An 11,161-nucleotide genomic window follows, 5' to 3' on the forward strand; every position below is an offset into this window, starting at 1 on the left:
GGGGGAGGGGGGATTGGTGCCCATTCCAATTACGGGATGCCTGACGCGTGGATGCAGTCCGCGCTCCCCCGGGCCGAGCGGTCCCCGCGCCTCCCGAGTCGAGGGCTGAGCGAGGGCGAGATTCAATTACGGGACTACAAAGGGGGGGTGGGTGGGGTGAGAGGTGGGGGTGGGGGGGGTGAGAGGGGGGGGGGGGTGAGAGGTGGGGGTGGGGGGTGGGGGGGTGAGAGGGGGGGGGTGAGAGGTGGGGGTGGTGAGAGGTGGGGGGGTGAGAGGTGAGGGGGATGAGAGGTGGGGGGGAGGTGAGAGGTGGGGGGTGAAAGGTGGAGGTGGGGGGTGGGGGGTGTGAGAGGTGGGGGTGGGGGGGGTGAGAGGGGGGGGTGAGAGGTAGGGGTGGGGTGGGGAGGGTGAGAGGAGGAGGTGGGGGGGGTGAGAGGGGGGGGGTGAGAGGTGGGGGTGGTGAGAGGTGGGGGGGGTGAGAGGTGGGGGTGGGGGGTGGGGGTGGGGGGGGTGAGAGGTGGGGGGGTGAGAGGTGGGGGTGGTGAGAGGTGGGGGTGGTGAGAGGTGGGGGGGTGAGAGGTGGAGGTGGGGGGATGAGAGGTGGGGGTGGGGGGGTGAGAGGTGGGGGTGGTGAGAGGTGGGGGGTGGGGTGAGAGGTGGGGTGGGGCGGTGAGAGGTGGGGGGGGGGCGGTGAGAGGTGGGGGGGGGGGGTGAGAGGTGGGGGGGTGAGAGGTGAGGGTGAGGGGTGGGGGGGTGAAAGGTGGGGGTGGGGGGTGAGAGGTGGGGGTGATCGCAGCTGCAATCTGTGATTGACGTGGCTGGGTGGGTGATTCAGGAGGGGGCTGAGTCGTACAATAGCCGAGTGGGTGCACTGAGGGTCTGGGTTCAAGCCCTGGGTCTGGGTGTCTCTCTCTCTCAAGGGGTTCACAATCGCCGTGTCAGAGACTCTGGCCTGGCACCACTGAGGACCTTGGTTCAAGCCCTGGATTCAGGCCCTGGGTCTGGGTGTCTCTCTCTCAAGGGGTTCACAATCGCCGTGTCGCCACTGTCGTTGGCCATGGCCGGGGAGGGGAGGGGGTAAACTCAGGTGGCCGGGTTGGTAGCGCCGTGCGCTCACCGCTGCACCAGGCACGCGCACAAACACAAAGATCCCCCGTATAGCCTTACCATGCTGTTGGGCCAAGTGCTGTCCGCGAGTCGTGGCGCCTATGAAGGCCGGCACGGCACACGACGGGGTGGGTGGCCAGTATCACGCCCGACCGCCTTTGTCTCCCCAGCGCTGATGTCTACACCAGGTAAGGCTGAGTCGACCTAGGGGAGGCCCATTTTAGATCATCACCGGTGTTGGTGGGCCGTGAGCGGGACTCGAACGCGGGTCGCCAGGTTCTGTAGCGCAGTGAGCTAACCGCTGCGCCACCGCTCCCCGCGCACACACAAAACACGTGAATGCACAAATACAAAGATCCCCCATATAGCTTTAACAGACTGTCGGGGCAAGTGGGAGGCCCAGAACCGGTTCCGACAATGTAATCGTCACTGGTGTTGGCCGTGAGCAGCGTAGCGCTAACCGCTGCGCCACCGCTCCCCCCACACACACGGACAGACACAGCAGACAATGATCACCCATTTAGCCTTACAAACTGTCGGGGCAAGTGCACTTCACATGCACACAATTACCGAAAGACAAACACAAGCACACACACGCGGGCACACGCACGCGCACACACGCACACAAAGATCCCTGTATAGCCTTAACAGACTGTTGGGGCAAGTGCTGTTAGCGAGAAACCGGCCGCCTTTGTCTCCCCAACGGTGATATTTCCACACCGCACCAGGTACTCGTTTGAGGCTGAGTCGACCTAGGGGGAGGGCCAGGACCGGTTCAGATAATCGTCACCGGTGTTGACCGTGAGCGGGAATCGAACCCGGTTCGCCAGGTTTCGTAGCGCAGCATAGCGCTCACCGCTACACTACCGCTCCCCTCCCATGTTGAGAAAGGGGGTTGGGGCCACTTCCACCGATGATACATCAGCAGCGTGACCAGGGCCTCCACGCCATTTGAAACCACTGGGCTTTGACAGCAGCACGATCATGATGGGGGGGGGGGGGTTTCACTTGTTGTGTATTGTCCGGGGCCGCACTAAAGACCGCCAGGAGCCTCACTAAAGGCCACCAAGGGCCACACTAAAGGCCAACAGGGGCCTTACTAAAGGCCACCAGGGGCCTCACTAAAGGCTGCCAGGGGCCACACTAAAGGCCACCAGGGGCCACGCTAAAGGCTGCCAGGGGCCACACTAAAGGCCACCAGGGGCCTCACTAAAGGCCACCAGGGGCCTTACTAAAGGCCACCAGGGGCCTCACTAAAGACCCCCAGGGGCCTCACCAAAGGCCACCAGGGGCCTCACTAAAGGCCACCAGGGGCCTCACTAAAGGCCACCAGGGGCCTCACTAAAGGCTGCCAGGGGCCACACTAAAGGCCACCAGGGGCCTCACTAAAGGCCACCAGGGGCCTCACTAAAGGCCACCAGGGGCCTTACTAAAGGCCACCAGGGGCCTCACTAAAGACCCCCAGGGGCCTCACTAAAGGCTGCCAGGGGCCACGCTAAAGGCTGCCAGGGGCCACACTAAAGGCCACCAGGGGCCTCACTAAAGGCCACCAGGGGCCTTACTAAAGGCCACCAGGGGCCTCACTAAAGACCCCCAGGGGCCTCACCAAAGGCCACCAGGGGCCTCACTAAAGGCCACCAGGGGCCTCACTAAAGGCCACCAGGGGCCTCACTAAAGGCTGCCAGGGGCCACACTAAAGGCCACCAGGGGCCTCACTAAAGGCTGCCAGGGGCCACACTAAAGGCCACCAGGGGCCTCACTAAAGGCTGCCAGGGGCCTTACTAAAGGCCACCAGGGGCCTCACTAAAGACCCCCAGGGGCTTCACCAAAGGCCACCAGGGGCCTCACTAAAGGCCACCAGGGGCCTCACTAAAGGCCACCAGGGGCCTCACTAAAGGCTGCCAGGGGCCACACTAAAGGCCACCAGGGGCCTCACTAAAGGCTGCCAGGGGCCTTACTAAAGACCACCAGGGGCCTCACTAAAGGCCGCCAGGGGCCTCACTAAAGGCCACCAGGGGCCTCACTAAAGGCCACCAGGGGCCTTACTAAAGGCCACCAGGGGCCTCACTAAAGGCTGCCAGGGGCCACACTAAAGGCCACCAGGGGCCTCACTAAAGGCCACCAGGGGCCACGCTAAAGGCTGCCAGGGGCCACACTAAAGGCCACCAGGGGCCTCACTAAAGGCCACCAGGGGCCTCACTAAAGGCCACCAGGGGCCTCACTAAAGGCCACCAGGGGCCACGCTAAAGGCTGCCAGGGGCCACACTAAAGGCTGCCAGGGGCCACACTAAAGGCCACCAGGGGCCTCACTAAAGGCCACCAGGGGCCACACTAAAGGCTGCCAGGGGCCACACTAAAGGCCACCAGGGGCCTCACTAAAGGCCACCAGGGGCCTCACTAAAGGCTGCCAGGGGCCTCACTAAAGGCCGCCAGAGGCCGCACTAAAGGTCACCAGGGGCCTCACTAAAGGTCACCAGGGGCCTCACTAAAGGCCACCAGGGGCCTCACTAAAGGCCACCAGGGGCCGCACTAAAGGTCACCAGGGGCCTCACTAAAGGCCACCAGGGGCCTCACTAAAGGCCACCAGGGGCCGCACTAAAGGTCACCAGGGGCCTCACTAAAGGTCACCAGGGATCTCACTAAAGGCCACCAGGAGCCTCACTAAAGGCCACCAGGGGCCACACTAAAGGCCACCAGGGGCCTCACTAAAGGCCACCAGGAGCCTCACTAAAGGCCACCAGGGGCCTCACTAAAGGCCACCAGGGGCCTCACTAAAGGCCACCAGGAGCCTCACTAAAGGCCACCAGGGGCCACACTAAAGGCCACCAGGGGCCACACTAAAGGCCACCAGGGGCCGCACTAAAGGCCACCAGGGGCCTCACTAAAGGCCACCAGGGGCCCCACTAAAGGCCACCAGGGGCCGCACTAAAGGCCGCCAGTGTCCCGCGGGGCCTTGCGATGAGGAGCACCGAGCTCTCTGGAACAAAGCTTGTCTTATTATTGTATTTCCGCTGGCTGTGACGTCCTCTGGGTGTGTGAGGCGTTGGATCTGCCTGGAACGGTGCAAGTAACGCAATGCTGCCGTGGTGTGAACACATTCGTAGATGCATCGAATATGATCACCGTGACGTATAACATCTCCTCGCCACCACAACGCAGACACGTGCACGCGCACTAACAACCACCCAACAATCACCATTCATTCACTCAAACAACCACCCACCCACCCACGAACATTCACCTACAACCACAACTCGCACACCCACCATTCACTCGAAGAGCGAGTCACTCACTATGACCTCCACTCCAAGGCCATAGCCATGGAGTCAACATTTGGGGGGGGACCAAATCTTCCAGGGGGTCTGGGGGTCCACCCCCCAGAAAAAAAAACCTAAATTTGAAAAGAATTTCCTGCCTAAAATATTTAAAATCACTAACACACGGCTTTATTTATTTATTTAGTACAATAATGTCTACGAGTGTATTGTATTACATTGCTCTGTTTTTTTATTTTTTACCTTCTCTTGTTTCATTGTAGGTAGTGGCAGGGATTAGGGATAAATAAAATACAACGATAAGCACAATCATAGAAACATAAATCTATTTTACATCAATATATTGGGGGGGACATTTTGAGCATATTTTAATATTTGGGGGGGATGTGTCCCCCCCAAAAAATATTATAATTACGGCCTTGATCCACTCACACAACCACCCAGCAAGCACCACTCACCCACAGACCACCACAACACCCACAGTTCAACCGAACTACCCACCACTCACCCAACCACCAACAAAGCACACGCAACCACCACTCATTCACCCAGCCACCCCTACACACACCCAGCCACCCCTACACCCCTACACCCAGCCACTCCTACACACACCCACCCACCCAGCCACCCCTACACCCAGCCACCCCCACCCCTACACCCAGCCACCCCCACCCCTACACACAGCCACCCCTTCACCCAGCCACCCCCACACCCACACCTAGCCACCCCCACCCCTACACCCACCCACCTCTACACACAGCCACCCCCACCTCTACACACAGCCACCCCTACACCCAGCCACCCCTACACCCACCCACCCCTACACCCAGCCACCCCTACACCCAGCCACCTACACACAGCCACCTACACACAGCCACCTACACCCACCCACCCCTACACCCCTACACACAGCCACCCCTACACACAGCCCCCTACACACAGCCACCTACACCCCCACCCCTACACCCACCCACCCCTACACCCCTACACACAGCCACCTACACACAGCCCCCTACACACAGCCACCTACACACAGCCACCTACACACAGCCACCTACACCCACCCACCCCTACACACAGCCACACACAGCCACCTCCACCCCCACCCCTACACCCACCCACCCCTACACCCCTACACACAGCCACCTACACACAGCCCCCTACACACAGCCACCTACACACAGCCACCTACACACAGCCACCTACACACAGCCACCTACACCCCCACCCCTACAGCCACCTACACCCCCACCCCTACACCCCTACACACAGCCACCTACACACAGCCCCCTACACACAGCCACCTACACACAGCCACCTACACACAGCCACCTCCCGTCAATTATGTGGCGAGTTCTGGGGACGGCCAATTAGGGGTCGTTTGGTGCAGCCAGCGATAGCGCGCAGAGGAGACAAAGGGGCAATTATGGATGCGTTTGCGCCTTAAATGGCAATTTGTGGGGCATTTGTTAAGCAACGTCAGCTTTTGTGAGCAAGGCATGTGTGTGTGTGTCTGTGTGTGTGTCTGTATGTCTGTGTGTGTGTCTCTATGTCTGTGTGTGTGTCTCTGTGTGTGTCTGTGTAAAGATAATTCATAGGTGCTTGCTAACAGCACTTGCCCCTACAGGCTATACGGGGGATATTTATCTTTGTCTTTGTCTGTGTACACCTTATATCGGTGCTCGCTAACAGCTGCACTACGAACCCGGCGACCCGAGTTCGATTCCCGCTCACGGTCAACACCAGTGACGATTATCTGAACCGGCGCTGGGCCTCCTCCTCTAGGTCGACTCAGCCTCAAATGTGTACCTGGTGCGATGTGTAAAACATCGCCAGTGGGGATACAAAGGCGGCCGGGCGTGGTGCTGGCCACTCACCCCCTCGTGTGCCGTGCCGGCCTTCATAGGTGCTGCTCTTGAACAGCACTTGCCCCTACAGACTGATAAGGCTACACGGGGGGTCTTTGTTTTTGATCTCATAGGTGCTCGCTAACAGCTGCGCTACGAACCCGGGCGATCGGAGTTCGATTCCCGATCACGGCTAACAACCGGTGACGATTGTCTGAATCGATCCTGGGCCTCTCCTAGGTCGACTCAGCCTCAAATTAATACCTGGTGCGGTGCGTAAACATCGCCACTAGGGAGACAAAGGCGGCCGTGCGTGGTGCTGGCCACCCACCCCCTCGTGTGCCGTGCCGGCCTTCGTAGGTGGTGCTCTTTGTATTCTTAGGTTTTTCGGTAAAGTCACGTAGGTAAAAAATTTAAATTAATAAAAGTAAAATAAAAATAAAATAAAAATCACGACGTTTCGGAGGCAACACAAGCTTCCGTCTTCAGGTGGAACCGTCACAGCACGATAGCTGTATCAAGTGAGAGAAATTCCAAGAACACAGTATTTGTATATATACTGGTTGTCTTTGTGTACACCTAGCCTGACACAGCCGCCGCGGTGCTGTGTGCGATGGTTTTGTATTGAGAGCGACGGGTGGAATTCGTGGTGAGCATTCTTGCGGAACGAGTGATCCGAGTTCGATCCGTGCTCACGCCCAACGCCGGTGGCGTCAATCGGAACCTGTTCTGGACATCCCCGAGGTCGACTCAGACTCAAATGCCGACACCTGGTGCGGTGTGTAACACAGGGAGAAAGAAAGGCGACCGGGTCGAGTGCTTACGACCCATCCCCTCCCCCCTCGTGTGTCCCGTGCCAGCCTCTGGGAGATTTGCTGGTTTCTCCAGGATGTTTCTGTTGCGCGTCGTCGCTTTCAGATGTTCTCCGTTCATGTTTTGTTTGTTTGTTGCGGTTGCACCCGACTCAAGAGCCGCATGGCTCACAGGGCTATACCTCATAAATGAAACTTGAAATGAATGAAACTTGAAACCATAGGTTGCTCCTCGCCACGAACAGCACTTGCCCCAACGGCCTGCTAAGGCTGTACGGGGAGATATTTATTTGCTTTTGGTGTTACTGTGACAGCTGACGAGGCATCTCTATGGAGACACGATGGGGTCGACCCTGACGACGCCTGCTGCTGCTGTATATGTGGAGTCTGCGTCTCTCTCCGTGGTGAGATGTTAACTACCTCGCCTGGTACACAGGAGGTTGTGGGTTCGATCCAGACCCATTGACGCCTGCCGCTGCTGCTGCTGTATATTGAGAGTTTGCGTGTCTCTCTCTCTCTCCCAGTGGTCGGGTGGATTTTTCTCCGGGTCCTCCGATGTTTCCCTCCCAACGTTTAGAATCAACACTCTGCGATCAATGTCCACGTGATGATGATGATAAGCCGACTTCTTTGAGCCATCATTTGAGACCAGGTCACTTCTGAAAAAGAGCTAGACAGCTCAGTGGGCCTTAACGTGGTAACATTTAAAAAGTGACTTTTTAAATTCTAATGACGAATTCAACTTCCTCTCTGCTGGTTGGCACTCAGGCTCAGGTGAAAAAAAATATTGGGAGGACCAAGTGTGGCGGTCGCAGACTTCGGCATCCAGTTGAGCCTCGGAGCCAAACTCCACCAGAATGTCGTTCGATCGCCACGTGTGAAACATAGCGAGGGCCTTGCAATGTCCATACGAGGGCTCGACGACACATGAAACATAGCGAGGGCCTGCAATGTCCACACGAGGGCTCTACGACACATGAAACATAGTGAGGGCCTGCAATGTCCACACGAGGGCTCTACGACACATGAAACATAGTGAGGGCCTGCAATGTCCATACGAGGGCTCTACGACACATGAAACACAGCGAGGGCCTGCAATGTCCATACGAGGGCTCTACGACACATGAAACATAGCAAGGGCCTTGCAATGTCCACACGAGGGCTCTACGACACATGAAACACAGCGAGGGCCTGCAATGTCCATACGAGGGCTCTACGACACATGAAACATAGTGAGGGCCTGCAATGTCCACACGAGGGCTCTACGACACATGAAACATAGCGAGGGCCTGCAATGTCCATACGAGGGCTCTACGACACATTCGCCCGCTATTGAGTGGCGACGTGGCCCAACACGGCGGCGTGTAGCGTCATGTCGACAAGGCTCGGTCATTGCAAGTCGCTGGTCTACGGGACGTCTGGCAAAAACTTGACCAAGCTGCAGCGTGTACACAACTCTCTTCTGGCACGTGTCGTGACGGGTACTGCAAGATCCCACCACGTGATCATTCACCACCACGTGATCATCCACCACCACCACGTGGTGATGATCCACTACCACCAAGTCGAAACGATTTGGTGACGCTGCTACCACTGCTGCGTTGGCAGTGGTTCCACGCACGTTTATTGGCACGTTTACTTTTTTGTTAGATATGAAGATGTACAATACTTGTATAACAGTTCAAGTTCATTTATTAGGTATAGCCCTGTGAGCCATTCGGCTCTTGAATCGGGTGCAACCGCAACAAACAAAAAACATCTTAAAGTGAATATGTGACTAAGTGCAAACAGAAAATCCAAGAAAAGACAGCAAAATTTTGCAGAAAAAAATCACATGAGCAATATATTCTCAGGTTTTTTCTGTAAAGTCACGTAGGTAAAAACATTAAAAGTAATGAAAGTAAAATAAAACAAAACAAAAATAAAATTCACGACGTTTCGGAGGCAACACAAGTCTCCGTCATCAGGTGGGACCGTCACAGCCAGATTAGCTGCATCAAGTGAGGCAATGATTCAAGATGTAATCCCTTATAAGCAAGTTGAAGGGGGGAGGAGAGGGGGGGGGGAGTTCATCAGAATGTGGTAGCCAATGAATGGAACGTATCGGGAGGGAGGGGGGTGGGGAGGGGGAGGGAGCCAACAAAAAGTTGGCGACGGCTTGGACGCGGCTGCTGCACACGCCAACACAATGGACAGAGAGGGGGGAGGGGAGGTCTGATACACATGATAGAACAAAGGAACGAAAATGCCCATGTTTATACCAATGCTGGCTGAACAATGAAGAGAGTACTGTTAAAAATAACTGGGGATGTTAACACTCGGTGAAGTAAATTAAAATAGTGCCCGTCAGATAAGATGGTCCAAAAAGTGTAATTAAGTCTTTTTTGCGTGGTTAATAACATCTTTCCAGTGATTACTGAGTTTGTACCCATCATCACGGTTGAAATTATGTCTGTGTTTGTATATTTGTATGGCTTCGTGTACAAACCTTTGATGGTAGCCAGGAGGCTTGCAGAGAACCTTGGTCTCGGAAAAGACAATTTCATGAGAGCCCGCCGAGTTGTAGCAATGATCGGCAACGGCCGAAGAATCAGTTCTGCCGTGTTTCAGATCTGACTTGTGCTCGCGGACACGATCAGCAACATGACGTTTTGTTTCTCCATGTTGCTGATCGTGTCCGCGAGCACAAGTCAGATCTGAAACACGGCAGAACTGATTCTTCGGCCGTTGCCGATCATTGCTACAACTCGGCGGGCTCTCATGAAATTGTCTTTTCCGAGACCAAGGTTCTCTGCAAGCCTCCTGGCTACCATCAAAGGTTTGTACACGAAGCCATACAAATATACAAACACAGACATAATTTCAACCGTGATGATGGGTACAAACTCAGTAATCACTGGAAAGATGTTATTAACCACGCAAAAAAGACTTAATTACACTTTTTGGACCATCTTATCTGACGGGCACTATTTTAATTTACTTCACCGAGTGTTAACATCCCCAGTTATTTTTAACAGTACTCTCTTCATTGTTCAGCCAGCATTGGTATAAACATGGGCATTTTCGTTCCTTTGTTCTATCATGTGTATCAGACCTCCCCTCCCCCCTCTCTGTCCATTGTGTTGGCGTGCGCAGCAGCCGCGTCCAAGCCGTCGCCAAATGTTTTGTTGGCTCCCTCCCCCTCCCACCCCCCTCCCTCCCGATACGTTCCACTTCCATTCATTGGCTACCACATTCTGATGAACTCCCCCCCCCCTCTTCTCCCCCCTTCAACTTGCTTATAAGGGATTACATCTTGAATCATTGCCTCACTTGATGCAGCTAATCTGGCTGTGACGGTCCCACCTGATGACGGAGACTTGTGTTGCCTCCGAAACGTCGTGAATTTTATTTTTGTTTTGTTTTATTTTACTTTCATTACTTTTAATGTTTTTACCTACGTGACTTTACCGAAAAAACCTGAGAATATGAATCATTGCAGTCACGAAAGCTTCAAATCTATGAGCAATATACATTGCGTATAACTATAAAGTTGGCTGGATCTGGTCTTCACTTCAAGATGTTTTTTGTTCATGTTTTTGTTTGTTGCGGTTGCACCCGATTCAAGAGCCGAATGGCTCACAGGGCTATACCTAATAAATGAACTTGAACGAGCTTGCTCCAGAATAGAGGTGCTTTTGGGTTAGATCGCGTAAGTATATCACTGTGTGGTGAAACCCGCCACCACCCGACACAGCCAACGAGTAAGGAGCCACCATAAATTGTTGTGTGTTGGAGAGCCAGGCCACAACATTTACAGTCTGAGTACGACGTCTCGCCAGTAATTTGGGATGACATTGGTCGCGAAATCCTCCTGCGTGTTCAACTGCCGAGGTTGCTGTTCTCAACACGGAGAGCGCACGAGTGACATTTGTTGTGTATGACGTCATCTCCAGCGTGACGTATTTTAACCATCTCACAACGCAACCCGTCCCTCGTTTGCGCGTGACGTCAGCCGAAAGTTATATGACATCATTTTCAGATAGCACCGTGACATTCCCGCGTTTGTGACGTCGCTACGTGGTTAGGTCATTATGTAAAACTCGCCTAATCCTCACGCTCTGACGTCATTTCACAAGCC

The sequence above is a fragment of the Lampetra planeri genome, chromosome 58, assembly GCF_965212315.1.
Source record: "Lampetra planeri chromosome 58, kcLamPlan1.2.h2, whole genome shotgun sequence".
NCBI classification, from domain to species: domain Eukaryota; kingdom Metazoa; phylum Chordata; class Hyperoartia; order Petromyzontiformes; family Petromyzontidae; genus Lampetra; species Lampetra planeri.